Below are 17,750 nucleotides of genomic sequence, written 5' to 3' on the forward strand. Positions count from 1 at the left end.
GTCTCCTTGGATTATGACAATAAGTTCAAGTCTCCGATTACACTTGTACTGCCACTTTCACATTGATGTGAAATAGATTCAACTGTACATCAACATAAAAGTAGCAATACAACTCTAAAGTTAAGTCAAAGTCTGATTCTGGAACTCATTTAAGTGCCTGCGATGTTAAGCCCCCAACAAGAGCCCATCTCATAAAACTCAGGTTGGAACTGTGTGGATTATACTCCAGTACAGTGTGACCACTTTATCAATGTAGTGCAGTTTTATTAAAATGATGAGAAGTAGCCATTCCCATTTGTGCTCTCCTAACTTTTCAAGATGCAGAACTCTGTATGGAGGTTCTTGGAAGCAGCTTTAGCAGCGGAAGAGATGTGAGTGTTCCATTTGAAATGTGAGGAGATGTTGAAGCTAAGATTGTCATTAAGTGAGAAAGAACTATGAGTGGAACCATCAAAAGTTATACTTTTCTAAACTAAAATGACTTTAAATTAAAGCAAAATTTATTCGACAATAAACTTTACCTTTTTTGTTTCTTCAACTGAATCCAAAGTAGAAAATTCATCAGCTAGGATTTTAATGTGAAGTTCAATGTCTTCATTTTTATATGTGACATATCTGATCGCAGCAATACTGTTTAACACTAGGCAGAAGATAAAATCTTTCATTATTGTTCTGTTATTAGTATTATTTGGAAATATAATCCTGCAAATCCCCTGGGAGGACAGACGCACCAATGTTAGTGTCCTCGATCAGGCCAACATCCCCAGCATCGAAGTACTGACCACACTCGACCAGCTCCATTAAGCATACTACATTGTTCGCATTCCTGACACAGACTCCCAAAGCAAGCGCTCTACTCGGAATTCCCACATGGCAAGCGAGCCCCAGGTGGGCAGAGGAAACGTTTCAAGGACACCCTCAAAGCCTCCTTGATAAAATGCAACATCCCCACTGACACCTGGGAATCCCTGGTTAAAGACCGCCCTAATTGGAGGAAGAGCATCCGGGAGGGCACCGAGCACCTCGAGTCTCGTCGCCGAGAGCATGCGGAAAGCAAGCGCAGGCAGCGGAAAGAGTGTGTGGCAAACCAGACTCCCCATCCACCCTTTCCTTCAACGACTGTCTGTCCCACCTGTGACAGAGACTATAATTCCCGTATTGGACTGTTCAGTCACCTAAGAACTCACTTTTAGAGTGGAAGCAAGTCTTCCTCGATTTTGAGGGACTGCCTATGATGATGTTATTAGCATTATTTGGAGAACAGCAACAAAGTTGAAGACTTTTTCAAAAAAGTCTATAGAATAATGTTAACCAGAAATATTGTTAATCAGTTGATCCCTTCTACAATTTGCAATATGGACCCTTCTTAATAAGAACATAAGAAATAGAAGGAGTAGGCCATACAACACCTCGAGCCTGCTCCGCCACTCAATAAGATCTTCGACCTCATCTCCATTTTCCCACCCTACCCCCATATCTCTTGAGTCACCGAGAGCCCAAAAATCTAGCAATCTCTGCCTTGAATATACTCAACGACTGAACATCCACAGCCGTCTGTGGTAGAGAATTCCAAAGATTCATGACCTTGTGAAGAAATGCTTGTTCAACTCAGTCCTAAATGGCCGACCCCTTATCCCGAATGCAAGGTCCTGAGAGAAATGAACAAGCATAAATAAAACTCTGAAACTAGGAGCCGGACTGGAATAGAAGGTGGGATTATTGTTGGAATTCAGGGAAAGAAAAAATAATTTATTTTTAACTCTGTCTTTTGGATAGATTTACATTTTAGAAATTTCTGGGCAGTTTACTCAAAACACAAACTAGTTTCCGTAGCAGGTGGGTGGCAACGCTTCCATTCCCATTCTCTTCTCTCCTGGATGGAAAAATGTAAATACACAACAGTCAAGAAAAGTGGAAGGAGAAAAAAAAACTAGAAGCCACCAAAAAAAGAGTAAAGCTCTCCTTCAAAAAACAAGCCAACTAAATGAAGCTTTTAAAGCTATTGATTGTTAGACACATCTGTCTTTCTAATAGATACAATGTTCATTCTCGGATTTCATCCTGATCTTGCAAATAGATGAAATGATACAACTCGAGATGAAAAGACCAACATTCACCTTCTCTTTTTGTCTTTGTCAGGATAACCAGAATTTGCTGGTCGCCAAGTCTACGCAGCTCGCAGTCGGTGCGGAACTCCTGCGCCAGATCGTCGAAGTGATCGGAAAGTAGCACCTTCATCACTCGGAAGGGAACGTTTTTCTGCCAACTCACGATTAGAGTCGATCTACCGTCTGGAAATGCTACTGCCATTTTGTCTGAACGCTGCACACCAGATTGCCCGAAAAGCGTTAACAGAAAACGCTGTCTTTCTGAAAAGGAAAACTCGGAATTGTGATAATTACTGGGTGCAGTTAATGTGGATAAATCCTTCAACACGATCTACCACATCAGCAGCTGGAGAAGCAAAGGTCCGCCGCCTACCTCCAGGGACACGGAAAGTTTGGTAACTCACTGAAGTGGTGCAATGTTCTGGGGCTGCTCCTGTACTGAGCTGGCGATCGAGGAACCGGCTGCAGGTTCGGGGTGAACTTCCCTGTGTCCAATCTCACCTCACACTGAATCCAAAGTGAAAGCAACTAAACCCAAATCGGCCAGTCCGATACAAAGGCGAAAACTCGATGTTGGCACCTAAAACAAGCAACGTTCAATTGGTTTAATCTTTAATGAATCAAATGTACACAATATATACTTATACAAAAGAAAAATACCGCAGGTGCTGGAAATCTGATATAATATTTATATGATGAATTAAGACAAGTTTTAACACGTAGGCTATGTCTACAGCGTTTCTGGTCCCACTCGTTTATTTGCGTTACAGGGCGTTTTAGTCATATTAACGGTGAATCTTTGACTAAAGTCCGAGGAAAGTGCTCACGTTACCTTTGACAGTACATTGAGTGCTGAACCTGCCAACAGAGTGTTCTTTATGAACATTATACGTCACCTGCATGCAATTATTGCGTCAGGGACAGGGAGTGACCAAGGTGTGGGAGCTGGCAAAGTCAGCCATTGGCACCCAGGGAAGTCATTCTGCTTGCAGGTTTTGTGAAGGGGCACAGTCTTTAGGAAAATGATGTTTGACAAACATCTTTGTTTGAGGAGCACAAGTAACCTACGTGTCAATTTTACTAGAATGGCATAATTTCAAGTAAAGGCCATTTAAGTAAAGGTCCCACTCCAGAGACTTGAGCACAAAAATCTAGGTTGACACTCCAGCACAGTGCTGCACTGTCGAAGGTACTATCTTTCGGATAAAACGTTAAACCGAGGCACCGTCTGCTCTCTCAGGTGGACGTAAAAGATCCCATGGCACTATTTCGAAGAAGAGCAGCGTAGTTATGCACGGTGTTCTGGCCAATATTTATCCCTGAATCAACATAACAAAAAAAACATTATCTGGTCATGATCACATTGTTATTTGTGGGAGCATTCTGCACGCAAATTGGCTGCCGCGTTTCCTACATTACAACATTGTGTACAGTTCAAAAGTACTTAATTGGCTGTAAAGTGCTTTGGGATGTCCGGTAGTCATGAAAGGCGCTATATAAATGCAAACCATTCTTTCATTCTGTTTGGGTGCTCTGGAAATTATTCCAAAGAACCAGTAATTTACTTTCTGATCACAGGCCTTTCTCTAAGTTGGATAAAGATGTGTTTAGGTTTTCAACACAAAAACTGAAATAAAATCAATCAAGTAGGAAATGGGTGACAGTGAATAAAGTACAGTATTCTTTTGCTTTTGGAAACTGATTTTGCATCAAGATCATGATGATGATGATAAGTATAGTCAAATATTGGATTGACATTCCTCTTTCGGAGAACTAGTCATGTGACTAAGTTGGAATGTTTATTGCTTGCTGGAACAGTTGATAGATACTTCTGGAGACTTGCAGAAGTCAAACGCAGTTTAGCATTTTATGTATATAAACCTATTTAAAACAAAAACAAGACAAGCATTGGCTTTGTCATAAGATAGTGTCAGAAGTAAAAAAAAAGTGCATAAATCTATGGAAAGTTACATTTCTCAGCATCTCTAAATTGAAGTCACCAGAAAGTTTTAGCTTTAGCCAGCTGTTCATCAGTTCAGCATGGAAAGAAATATTTTCATGGTTCAAAAGCACAATATAACTTCACAAAGTGATTGGTAATATACAGAGTCAGTTACAGTATATGTTTATGATATAGGGCAAGAGGCTGAACACACTTGAGTCAGAAGATCAGAACAGTAATGCTGAAACGGAGATGAAAAATTAAATAAATACTTTGTTCCAAAACTTAATTCATGAGAGGCTACTCTTCCATCAGCAATCAGAAAGTGAGAGAAACTATGGAAGCATTTGTTCTAAAACTGTTTAAAATGGCTGAACATTGGGAATCTGGATCACAGAAAAATGAGTACATTCAGGACAGAATTGTGATTGGCATTACAAACAAACACCTATCATGGAAGCTGCAAATATCAAGAGAGTTGCTGTTTGACACAACTATCCAAATAGCACTTCATTCAGATCTGATAAATACTTTAAGCTAGCAAGCCAGACGTCAATTGAAGAGCTAGGCGAAGTTGCACAAAAGTCATGTTTTAGGCAGGGGCAAGGAAATAAATGGAATACATTGGGAAATGATAGAGAGACAAGTTTGGAGCTTTGCAGATGACATCAAGATTTGTGTGACGCTAGAACTGTAGAAGAGACTCGTCTGATTCAGGCAGATTTTAATTTGTTGGGAGATTGGGCTCAATACTGGAAAATGATGTATAACTTAGATAAGTGCAGTGTTATGCATGTGGACAGGGCAAATGCTCAACATTCATACACCCTCCAGGAAAAGGCATCAAAAATAGTGGAGATAGAAAGAGATTTGGGCATTCTAGTGCATACATTCTTAAAGGTACACGAGCAATGCCGTGCAGCGATAGCTGGAGTAAATAGGGTGTTAGGGTGTATCCATAGGACAATTGAGTATTAGACGAGGCATACTGTCTTGTCCTTGTACAAGACTTTAGTCAGGCTGCACTTGGAATAATGTGTCCAGTTTTGGTCTTTTCACATGGTGAGTGATATTGAGGCTCTGGAAAGGGTGCAGAGGAGAGCCACTAGACTAACTCCAAGTCTAAAGCATCTTAGTTATCAAGATAGGTTAATAGAGTTGGGACTCTTTACCTTAGAGCAGCGTAAACTTTGGGGGTATATGATTGAAATTTATAAGATAATGAAATGTTCCAGCTGATGGTTTATTTCAAATAAATAGGTTCGGCACGACCAGGAGGCACAAATTTAAGTTGTATAAGGCTAGATCTAGGTGAGATGTCAGGAGGTGGTTCTTTTCACAGAGAATAGTAGGCCTCTGGAACAAACTGCCCTCTCATGTGGTGGATGCAGACTCACTGAATTCCTTCAAGCGAAAGCTGGATTTGTTTCTGGCTGCGGCGGAGATTAACTCTTACAGAAGGTAGGTACTGCAGGGAATTTACTGATCCTGGACTAGTTTCAATCGTCTAGATGGGTCGGAGAGGAATTTTACCAGAGTTTTCTTCCCAAATTGACCTGGATTTTTTATCTGTTTTTCTGCCTCTCCCAGGAGATCACATGGTTTTGGGTGGGGTGGAGTGTATATGTTGTGATACACAAGGTATCGTAATTGTGTGAGGCATGCTCAATGGGCCAGATGGTCTTTACCCGTCTGTCATTTTTCGTATGTCTCTGTGCCAGGAGGGAGATGTTTCGATGCAGTCTTTCGCTTATAGATTTATTAGAGGAAATGATATGGACAACACACATGATGATGCGAAAGCTACGGGAAATATCACGTTACAGTTGTTGAGCTCAGTAATAGGGTGACAAAACCTCAATCTTCTCCCTCAATTTCCCTAACCTTGCATTACAATTGTATGGCTATTATATCCTCTTGCATGACGTTTACATTAACATTAACTACCTTTAGCTCAGCATTCTAGAGATTCACTGTCTCTATGGTAGAGAAGATCCATGGTTTTTACTCATAAACTACCTGTCTAACTACATCTAGGGGAAAGGGGAAAATCAATCCTTATATGGTTGTAATACAGATAAATTTATCTACTAGTTGGTCAAAACTCCAAAAAGAGTTTTTATAACTCCAGTTTGTACCAGCCACAAAGCGGCCTTAAAGATCTGAACTGATTTTAGACATGTTCCAGACATTGCCTATTGCAGCAGTTTTTGGCAGAAACTGTCTTTTAACCATAAAATGGAGTCCCCAATACAAGATCAAACCTGAACACAATCTCACATAGCATAGCTTCTCTAACAGAATAAGCCTCACAAGTAAAGAACGCCACCATGCCAGAAAGTTCCTCTGGCCCGTACAAGATGAAATGACTACAGTATCTTTAACAGTATGGGTGAGGCAGACTATTTCAAAATGCCCCAGCTTATTACATTTTCTGTATCTTTAATTATACTCTGCACTTTTCTTCGATTGCCATGACGATAATTTTGCAGTGTTTAATGAATGATGCAGTGTACATCCTCAGCAAATGCCACACACTTCATCCCCCTTCACACCACCTTAATGAATTCTAAGCTGAACATGATATTGAGCATTTCTTCCACTGCCTTCACCTTTGGCCCACTTTTTTGGTTAGTATTGAACATCTGGCCATGTCACCAGCCTCCTACCCTTGAGCTTTGTCAAGAACTGACATCAGCCACTTCCATCACTCACTCTATCGCCCTGTAAACTTGCAGCACTCTTATTGTTAAGCAGTTCTGTTGAAGGGTCCACACATCAAACATCAATTCCATAAATGCAGAATGTTTCCAGCAATTCTGTTTTACAGATTTCCAACACTTGGAGTTTTTTTTAAAGAGTTACTTGTGGCCAATACACTGAACAGGAATCCAATTCAAGATATAAATAATTCAGATACGGAGAATGAGGTACAAGCTTATGTTGAAGTAGCAAGATCAGTTAAGACCAGCAAGACAATGTCTGGGCAGAGATTTGCATATAAGAGAAGCAATAATTGCATACCAAAAAATTCTAATGTCATCAGATAAACTAAAGAAAGTCAGTCTAAGCATATTCAAAGTATTCCTCATTAATTGAGGGAATATTATACCATACAAGAATTTTCATTTAAGAATGGCATATTAATGTGCTCAAACAGGATTCTAATCTCTACTTTAATGAGGAGTGAGACCATTGACAGCACCCCTGTGGGATATCAAGGAATGATTAATTGATGGGACAGCAAAAACATACATATCAGGTAGCCAGGTATCAGCAAAGATAATGGAAAGAACATTTCTTCATGTGAGTTTAACCTGTTTAATAAACGAATTCAAAATAAAGAACCTTTGATGACAACACCAGTAACAGAACAACCTTGGCAGAGGATTGCAGTAGACTTTTGAGTTCCATAGACAAAAGTAGCCTGTAGTTATTCATTATCTTTCTAGATTTCTTAAAATAGCTCACCTGTTGAATAACAAGCCATCATATTACTGGAAAGAATATGTTCGCTCCTTGGAGCATTCCTGAGGAACTTGTTACCAATAGTTTATGTTTATAAAGCTTCAGGCATTCAGCACTCAAATTGGCTTCGCGCAAGTTATTACTAGTCCTTATTATTTATCCACAAACTAATGGGGGGATTGATGGGCTGTACAAACTGCAAAAGAACTCTCAAACAAAAGTATAATTTCCTAATGTCACTGTTGTAGGCATTAGGCACCTGCTGAATATATCAAAACACTAGGCATTAGGCACCTGCTGAATATATCTAAACTCATATAGGATTAAATGGCCACATATAAAATGGCTGCCCAAGCATGATGGGAACTCAGTTAGTCAAGTAATGAACTGGGGCTGACCGAGCAATGACCCTGTGAGGCCCACTACCGGGAATGCCTTGGCTCATCCACTTGAGACAAGATAACTATAACGAACCATTATAGTACCTGGTGTGGAATGTCCTTGATTAAGGACTTCACACAGCAGAGCCCGAGGAACAGAGATAAGGGGAGGCCTACCTCACATAACGAGGTCATTAATCAGCCCGAGCTGACAAAAACCGAACATACAGCGCCTGAGGTATCAGGGGAATTCTATTGGGTTAAAGAAACCTATATGTAATCCATAATCATTATGATTGGATTGTGTCCAGCCGAAGTGGGCTAAGTAACTGTGATGAGCTATTGTAAAACATATAACAATCGATTAATTTCTTTGTTCATTGGAGAGAAGTGCCTGGATCCAGACTGAGGCTTCCTCCCCGCCGGCGAAATAAAGGCCGCTTTGGCGTTGGAACCGACTCTGAGTGTTGAGTGATTCTTCCGAGAAAAAATTCACGCTAACAGTGGCGTCACGAACAGGATTTTGAGGTTGCTGAACGCTCTTGGAGAAACCGGGTGAGTATACCTTAAACAAAATTTTATAACGGGTGCGGAAGGTCGATGCTGGTTGAGCGGCACGAGGAGACAGTCCAATATCTCAAACACCTAGCCTGAGCCTGAATTAAGAGGACTTTAGTCCCACGTGATGGCCAGGAACTAAGTAGGTGCCGGGAACACACTTGGACCGTGGGATCGTGATACCGAAAGACATCTTCCGGACCCAGTAGTGTGATTTGAAATATACCCCGGGGTAGAACCAAGCGGTGTGCAGCGACTGGCGGAATCTAAACCCGTGAACAGGGTCGGACCAACGGGCAGAGCGGTGGTAGGTAGTCGTTAAGGATATGTAGCGCACTGTGGGAATTGCTTAAACCCCTTTTAAGAATTGTATAAGTTTGTGTAACAGCAGAACTTGTGACCTGACAGTAGCCAGGAGACGGTCTACTTCAAGTTACGCTAGGTAGAAAGCGGACCTCTGAGAGTAGATTCCTAATGGTTCTAGTCCTACCCAGGAATGGCCAATAAAGTAAATAACCTCGAGTGGGGACCAGAAGGGTCCCTTACCCGCCACCTGGCGGAAAAACAGAAGAAACTAATCGAGAAAATGATTAAGTCAGGATGGGACCTCCAGGACCTGCCAGCAAATCAGCGGGAATGGTGGGAGAAGGAAAAGAAAGATAAAAATGAAAAGGCTGTGGTCTTGATACTGCGAGCCCACGTAAAACTAACAGAGGAAGTAAATCAATATGTAAGAAATTTAAAAAAACTTGATAGTGATTATCTTAAGTGAAGTATGGATCCAAGAATAGAGCCGGCCAAAAAGTAATAAGCTTTGTTGAATGAAGAGAGACTTTTGTGAATGTCTGTCGTTGAGAGTCCTTGTGTGGTTTTTTGACTGCGGAATGAATTTTTTTGTGTTTTCATGTTTCCGAAGGCCTGTTTGGAAGAGGAGTGCAGCTGTCTGTTTATTTTGCTCCACCCACTTTTCCAAACAGAGTGAAAGTTTTTTTTAACCCTTTGTAGTGTTGTCCTGTATGTGGGAAGTTTTAAGACATTTTAAGTTAGAAACGCAGGTGTGGATTTATTCGGATGATAAGTTACGGAGCTAGGAAATGTACAAAGGATAGGTTTGTTGAGCAAAAGATAAAAAATACATGGTCCCGGTGGTTAAAAAAAAATTATTTATTTGACACGCTCACATACTTGTCGAAAGAAAACACGCAATCATTGATTACATTGGGTTGAAAGACATAAATTTAGTCTAGGAATGAGATAAAGAATGCCTTTTAAAAAAAAAGCTTCTAGCTCAAAAAAAAAGAGTTTTAAATAAAGATTGAAATTACAAAATTTGAATTAGGATTTTGAGATATTAAGAGAAGGCACAGCAAAATACTGAGAAGGATTCAACTAAAAAAAAATATTTAATTATTAAATTAAATCTCTTAAAGAAAAAAGGAGAAATAAAACTAAAAGGTTTGGAAACAATCTAGAAATACCTTCACGGATCAGATCAAACTCCTGGGCAAGTGGTGAGCTATCTGCGAAGGTGTAAAAGGGACTTTTGAAAAATGTTGGAACAGCAAGCTTTAGCAGTTTAGAAAAAACATTTGAAGAAAGGTGATCTGAAAAAAAAGACGTAACGCACTAATTAGATGTTGAAAACAAAAGGGGTGTTTGTGATGGAAAAAGACATAACTTACTAAATACGAGTTGATACTGACTGCGAAAAAGATATTGGTTTAATTGGAAAAAAATTTTTTGGAGGAGGTAAAAGACACTCTACATTGATAATGATTTTAAATTACGAGAAAGTTTCACTGCAGTTTGAAAAGATTTCCAAAATGGACAGTGTTTATCCAGAAAAGTCCCGAACAGTCTAAACAAGCAGGAGAGTTTTGAAAATAACGAGGAGAAAAGATCTAAGCTATGCGAACTCAGCACAGAAAGAAAAAACTGGGGAATTAGAGAATCTTACTGAATGTTTAAATTCTTATAGAAAATGGAACTGGCACGGATGTTTAGATTTTGTGCTGAGAGAGAAATAAAACACAAGATTTGCCCAGTGAACGGGACCATAAAAAAAACCTAAATGTTGGAATGTATGAAAATAACGAGAAGAAAAGATCCAAGCTATGCGAACTCAGCACAGAAAGAAAAAATGGAACTGGCACAGAAGTTTAGATTTTGTGCTGAGAGAGAAATTTTTAAATAAAAATTAAATTGAATTTCAGTAAACAAAATAGTTATTAAAAATGTGTGGTCTCGTTTTAAATCAATTTAAAAAAAAATTATTTGGCAAGTACTTGAATTAGAAGTTAAGAAAAAATTGGAGTTTAATCTAAAATGCTGTCTTTCCTGATGAGAAGACTTTTATTCTAATGGCTTTACTAATGATTTCTGCTGTTTTAACGGATTCCTAATTTCTAAACAAGTTTTGAAGGCACAAAGACTTCAAAAAAAAACGAAATTCGGATGATTACGCAGTCACATAATGACATCAGGCCTTCTTACAAACCTGTAAAGGAGTTAACCCTTTCCATTGACAGCTGTTTTACACTGGACCTTACTAATTTGAATTTCTTACTAAAATAAAGAGGACTCATCTGACAGACAGAGGAAATGGTGGCATATTCAGAATAAAAATAAAACGGAACTAGCTGGTAAAGAGTTAAAAGCTAAGATAAACAGGCTGGAAGAGATGTTAAAAAAAAAACAAGACCAGACGGATAGTGCAGTGCGCAGTCATAGCACCATCACCTATGGCAATAGAGCCAATGTACCCCACGGTGGGTAGGTGTAGTCCACAAACCCAACCTAACAGTAAAGCAGATTGCGATGTTTGAAGGAATAGTGGTGGCATTGGTGTTGATTGGAGTTTGGATAATATATAGATGGGTCATCGTGCAGGCTCGAGCACAGCAGGCTCAAATGCAAAACCGACGGCAGCCCAGACAGGGACATGAAGTGATAGAGATGGTACGACTACAAAGAATATGGTTAACCTAATCCTTACCTCCGATTCCACAGAGTGACCGCAACACAAGTAGACCAGAACCTAACACCTGGTGACGACCAGGCTGTCTGTTTAAAATTTTCAGATAAAACACTCACCAAGATGGGACCGCAGTGGTGACTTCGACTCTGGGGACTCATGATACTGGGAACCTCAAGACCCACGCAAACACTGGATGATACCAACGGATTGCAGCGCACTCAAGAAATAAACCACTACATGAACTATAGAGTCTTGTTTAATTTAACGGATGGAATGTGCATCCCAGCGACTAAGGATTGGAGCAAGGACAGGACTTATTTTAATGCATGGTTACAAGTGAATCCTAATAAGAACCGGGTATGTGTACAGTGCTCCACGTGTATAAGGAGCAGCTGCATTAAACGGAGGGATGCAAAAGGGCCCGATGAATGTACCTTCGGCATAATTTGCGTGCCTTCGGGACAGTCCCAGCAATCAGTCATCCGCAAAAAGGGAGTGGGGCTGTGTGGGTACTACGAGGTGGTGGGGGCGGCTGCAATATCGCTCTATGTGTGCTTCTCACCTTCGCCGACGTCACGCCCCGTACGAGCCACTACATTGCCCGAGGAACTGCCTTATCCCATAACTACTAAGGGACCAGAAAATGGGAAGGCGAATTATTGTATGATAATGTTAAACATGAAATTGTGCCTATCCTGATCAATATTTCAGGCATCCAGATGCCGGAATACTGTACAGAACAGTCAAGGAAAATGTACAATGTATTAAGTAAAGTTGTAATGCAGCAGGCTGCTGATGCAATGGGTGCCAGTAGATTCCGATGACAGGGAGTCAGACCCCAGGATAAAGAGGGGAATAGTTAATGATGTTGCTACCGGCTTCAATACAGGGACCTCCGTAGTAAACTCGATAGATATACAAGGGTTAAACGAGAGGATGGAACAGCTTAGAGGGGTGATGAAGGGGTTATTAGAAAGGATGGAGCAAAACCAGGAAGACCAAGCCAACCTAGGAAAGGAGGGTGCCAAAATCCAGTTGGATGGCATCTCAGTCCTGGAAGCTCACGCCAAAACCATCAATTACCTCATTGATAGAGAAAAAGAAGATACCGGAAAGCAAAGACAGGGGTAACTCTGTCACGCTTATGGTCTATGGATGGTGGGACAGATCCGCCACAATCTCGACCAGATCCAACGCGGGGAAGTACCTGATTGGATAGACAGTTCACATTTGGCTCAGTTGGCTAACCAAAGGGGGACACTGGATAATTGTACTCTGAAGAGTATACCCAGCAATTCCAGATTGCCAGATGGGTAAGAATATTGGGATAGGGATAGTCCTGATGATCCCTATAGCCATACCGGACTCAGGGCCGTTCCCCCTGTACCAACTAGAGAATATCAGAGTAATACGGGAAAATGTCTCCACATGTTACTATCTGACCACCACCTCCGCTGTTCGTCGAAACGACATACTTACCGGAATTTTCCTAACAGAATGCAAGCAAAGGGGGGAGATCACAGTATGCCCTCACCCGGTAGGCCGAGGTGAGCTAGACGAGTGCGGGTTTAACCGAACCGACGGATGTGTACTAGAAATAGTGCCCGCACACAGGCACTTCGTGAGGGCAGGCTACGGAGGGAAGGGAAGATACTGCGTCTCTATCACAGAGCATTCATACCAGTATAATGACCTGCAGTGCCCAATACCGCAGCCGAACTTTTGCTTTGCGCCGCTACGACCTGTCACGATCGGGCAAGCGCATATCACCCAGGTTAGGCGCCGGAAGCCCGAAGTTGTTAGTGTAACCGATCAGCTCCACGATCATTTGCAGGATTATGACGAGCCAGATCAGGTCCCTATTCTACATCTAACTGAAGTATTACGGGAATTGAGGCTCAGGGTGGGTCAATCCGTAAAGCTCTACCACCAACTGCAAACTAAAATCAAAGTACTGGAAGAAGATATCGATGTAGACTTACAAAGTCAGAGTTGGTGGAGAAAGGACTGGGACTGGGGAATAAATGTGAACATCCATCCTTGGATTAGAATAATTTCACACATACTGGTTGGGATACAATTGATCTTAGCAATAACATGGGGCATAATGGCCTGCCAGGCATGCAGGCACCACGCACAACAAAGAGGGACCCATGCTCGGTCCCCGGATACTAAACAAGCCTGTCTAATAAAGGGGCAGGAGGATTTGGCCTTTGTCAATTTGATTTAAGCAACCGGGACTTCTGAAACCGCGTGACTGGCCAGCACGTTGAGGCAGGGAGTACCGGGCCGTGCACAAAATCTAATAAAAGTAGGGCAGTCGGTTAAAGGGGGACTAGGACTAGTCCCTTTACTGAAAGGGGGGAATTGTTGTAGGCATTAGGCACCTGCTGAATATATCAAAACACTAGGCATTAGGCACCTGCTGAATATATCTAAACTCATATAGGTTTAAAGTGGCCACATATAAAATGACTGCCCAAGCATGATGGGAACTCAGTTAATCAAGAAATGAACTGGGGCTGACCGAGCAATGACCCTGTGAGGCCCACTACCGGGAATGCCTTGGCTCATCCACTTGAGACAAGATAACTATAATGAACCATTATAGTACCTGGTGTGGAATGTCCTTGATTAAGGACTTCACACAGCAGAGCCCAAGGAACAGAGATAAGGGCAGGCCTACCTCACATAACGAGGTCATTAATCAGCCCGAGCTGACAAAAAACAAACATACAGCTCCTGAGGTATCAGGGGAATTCTATTGGGTTAAAGAAACCCATATGTAATCCATAATCGTTATGATTGGATTGTGTCCAGCCGAAGTGGGCTGAGTAACTGTAATGAACTATTGTAAAACATGTAAATATCGATGAATTTCTTTGTTCGTTGGAGAGAAGTGCCTGGATCCAGACCTGAGGCTTCCTCCCCGCCGGCGAAATAAAGGCGGCTTTGGCGTTGGAACCGATTCTGAGTGTTGAGTGATTCTTCCGAGAAAACATTCACGCTAACAGTCACTGAGTTACAGATCAATTCCAATTGTAGCTACAGATGATAGGCCAACATAGTTGGACAGGGTGGCAGATTAAAAACTACTGTTCCTGCAGTGGAAAAAATTCTGAGGACAAAATTGCTGAGCAGAAAATTAATAAACAAGGTTGACAAGAAAACAAAGGAGTCTTACCAACATTTCTTTAACATAATATTCAGTTAGAATATTTGCAGAGCTACAACCTGATAATTAAGTAAAGACTAAAGTTGAAGAGAGAAATCATATCACAGTGAAAGGCAAGTTCAGGACTCAAAGGTCTTATATACCAGAGGCAGCTAATGGCACTAAGTTCAAAGGTAAATGAATCAGGTCAAGATTTATAGGCTTAGAGTGAGTTCGCACCAGAAGAATGCTGGCCTGAAGATTGCATTGTTCAAGTGTTATTTCCTCGGTGGGTATCTATCTGCTCCAGCTGATGCATCAGTAAGAATAACAGAAACACCATGGCCTGAAATGAAAACTTCCAGTGGCAAGAAGTTACAGAGATGATGAGTTGTTAGTAGCAAAAAACCGCTGCAGGGGCTCTCTACCCTGAAGTCCAGTTAGGATACATTTGTTTCATTAGCTCAAAAGAATGGAGAGAATGAACAAGTTGATATTTCAGGCAGGGTCCTTCTTCAGAACTGAGAAATGAGAGATTATTTTTTTCCACCTGGCTGAAGCATGAACCCTGGAAACATTCAGGAGACCGACATGTGATATATCCTTACGACATCACTAAGAAGCACACTGCACACACGATGGCACTTAACAGAAAACTGTCATCATGTGACTTTGCCACATGATCCTTTATTATTTCCATCAGTAGTTTCATTACCACAGTAGTCCACTAAGGGAAGCTCTATTACACTACATCAGATGTGTTACCTGAACATTGTGTTCCGGCAGAGAGTAACACCCCTTAGGTTAAACAATTCAAATTTGGTCCATGTTCAGGGACAGGAGGTTGTGACTACGAGTGAGGCAGGTATGGGGACCCAGAATGTGGTGGTGGAGGAGCCTCAGCCCTTGTACTTGTCCAACAGGTTTGAGGTTCTTACTCTCCGTGTGTGGACGAGAGCAGGGTTTTCAGGCAGGATGGGTAAACTGACCACAGCACCATGATACAGGGTGTTGTGTATTGCTCTGGTACATTAAATGCATGATAAGTACAATGGTGCACCACAGAGGGCGCTGTGGTGGAGACCTGAAAGTACCTGCATGAGGCAGTATAAAAGGCTGGCCACCACACCTGTGGAGCACTCTGGAGCTGTTCAATAAAGGACCAAGGTCATAGCAGTTAGATCAACACCAGACCGTGTGGAGTCAGTGATTTGTGTGCTACATACATCACATTGGTGACAAGGAAGCGGACGAATTCCACGCAACCATGGCTATTGTGGGCTCGCTAAAGGATTTTATGGTGGGAAATGATTGGGAGGCCTTTACAGAAAGGCTCGAGTACTACTTCACAGCAAACGACCTGACGGGGAACACGGACACACAGAGAGAAGCGTAAGGCGATATTGCTTTCCAGTTGTGGCGATGAGGTTTACTGTCTCGTCAGGGATTTGCTGGCACCCACGAGCGCCAGGGACAAGTCATATGAGGAGCTGGTCGCACTCATTCGTGACCAGTTGAAACTGAAGGAGAGTATCCTCACGGCCAGATACAAATTTTACCACCACTGCAAGCCCGAGGGCCAGGCTGTCACCAAATATGCTGCGGACCTCAGGAGACTCGTGGCGCCGTTTGATTTTGGGGCACACCTTGACGAGGTGTTGCAGGACGTTTTCGTCATGGGGATTGGCCATGAGGGCCTCCTTCACAAACTGCTAGCCACGGAACCCACAGTCACCCTGACAAAGGCCATCGCCATCAGCCGGGCATATATGATCTCGATGTGCAGCACCAAGCAAATGATCCACACAGTCTCGAACCCGGCAGGCACTGTCCACAGGATAGCGCCCACCACGGACAAAACTGCAGAACGTGGCTCTGCCCGGGGCAGAGAGCACGGATCTCGGGATCCTGGAACTCAGAGTCCGCTGAGGGGGGCCAATCAAGAAGCACCATGCTGGCGCTGCGGAGGAAGCCATGGGGCTCACTGGTGCAGGTTTGCGGAGTACACATGCAATACCTGACACATTAAAGGCCACCTTCAGCATATGTGTAAAAGAAATTGGACTCACCATGTGGCTGAGGAGATGGGGGATGATCTACTGTTCAGTGAGGAGCAGGCAGAAGAAGATGAGGTGTTGGGACTGTATATGTGCACCGATGATTCGCCCCCAGTGATAATGGAAGTAAAAATTGACGGAGTCCCAATGAGTATGGCAGTGGATGCGGGATCGGGTCCGTCGTTGATGGGTCAGAGAACTTTTGATAAACTGTGGGGTAACCCAGCTGCACGACCCAAGCTGGTCCCGGTCAAGGCAAAGCTGCGTACTTACACCAAGGAACTGATACCTGTTCTCGGCAGAACGGATGTACAGGTATCTCACGGAGGCGAGACGCATGGTTTACCTTTATGGGTTATTGCAGGCGATGGGCCGACGCTCCTCGGCAGAAGATGGATGGGAAAGGTCCGTGGGAGCTGGGAAGACTTCTTCACTCCTCCACAGACTGCTGCTCCCTGGGTTTTCAAAGGGCAGCGCCAACCGAGCTGGAGCTGCAGCAGCAGCCCAGAACTCCTGGCCCCAAGCAATCCTGCAGCCTCAGCCTCCACTCAAGGTTACAGATGCGGGCCCATTGCTGGGGTGCGGGCCGGCGGGGTGCTGCGGTCCATCGGTGGCCGGCGGACCCACGCAGCAGAACAGTTGGGCGGCGGCAGCGGCCGCGATGGTGGCGGCCACGGCGGCAGCAGGAGAGGCGGCCATGGTGGCCGCAGGAGGGGTGGTCACGGCGGGCGCGACGGCAAGCAAACTGGCGCTGCCGCTGATGTTTCTTGTTCCTCATTTTGTTGGCGAAACGCTGCGCTGAGTTTGAGATCGCCAGCATCGAGTATTTCCAGCAGCGCCAGAGGAAGAGGATCTTGGACAAATGCCTGAAACCTTTCCCAAAAATTCCCTCTCCCCACCTTTTGTGTTTTCCTTTCCCTCCTTCCGTGTTTCTTCTTCTTCTTCTTTCTAGGCCAGCTGAACACCTAAGATGCCGGCGCCCAACGGAAGCCTCGTGGGAGCCACAAGATGGCACAGAAACATAGAAACATAGAAAATAGGTGCAGGAGCAGGCCATTCAGCCCTTCTAGCCTGCACCGCCATTCAATGAGTTCATGGCTGAACAT

The sequence above is a fragment of the Pristiophorus japonicus genome, chromosome 3 (assembly GCF_044704955.1).
Source record: "Pristiophorus japonicus isolate sPriJap1 chromosome 3, sPriJap1.hap1, whole genome shotgun sequence".
In the NCBI taxonomy this organism is placed as follows: Eukaryota; Metazoa; Chordata; class Chondrichthyes; family Pristiophoridae; genus Pristiophorus; species Pristiophorus japonicus.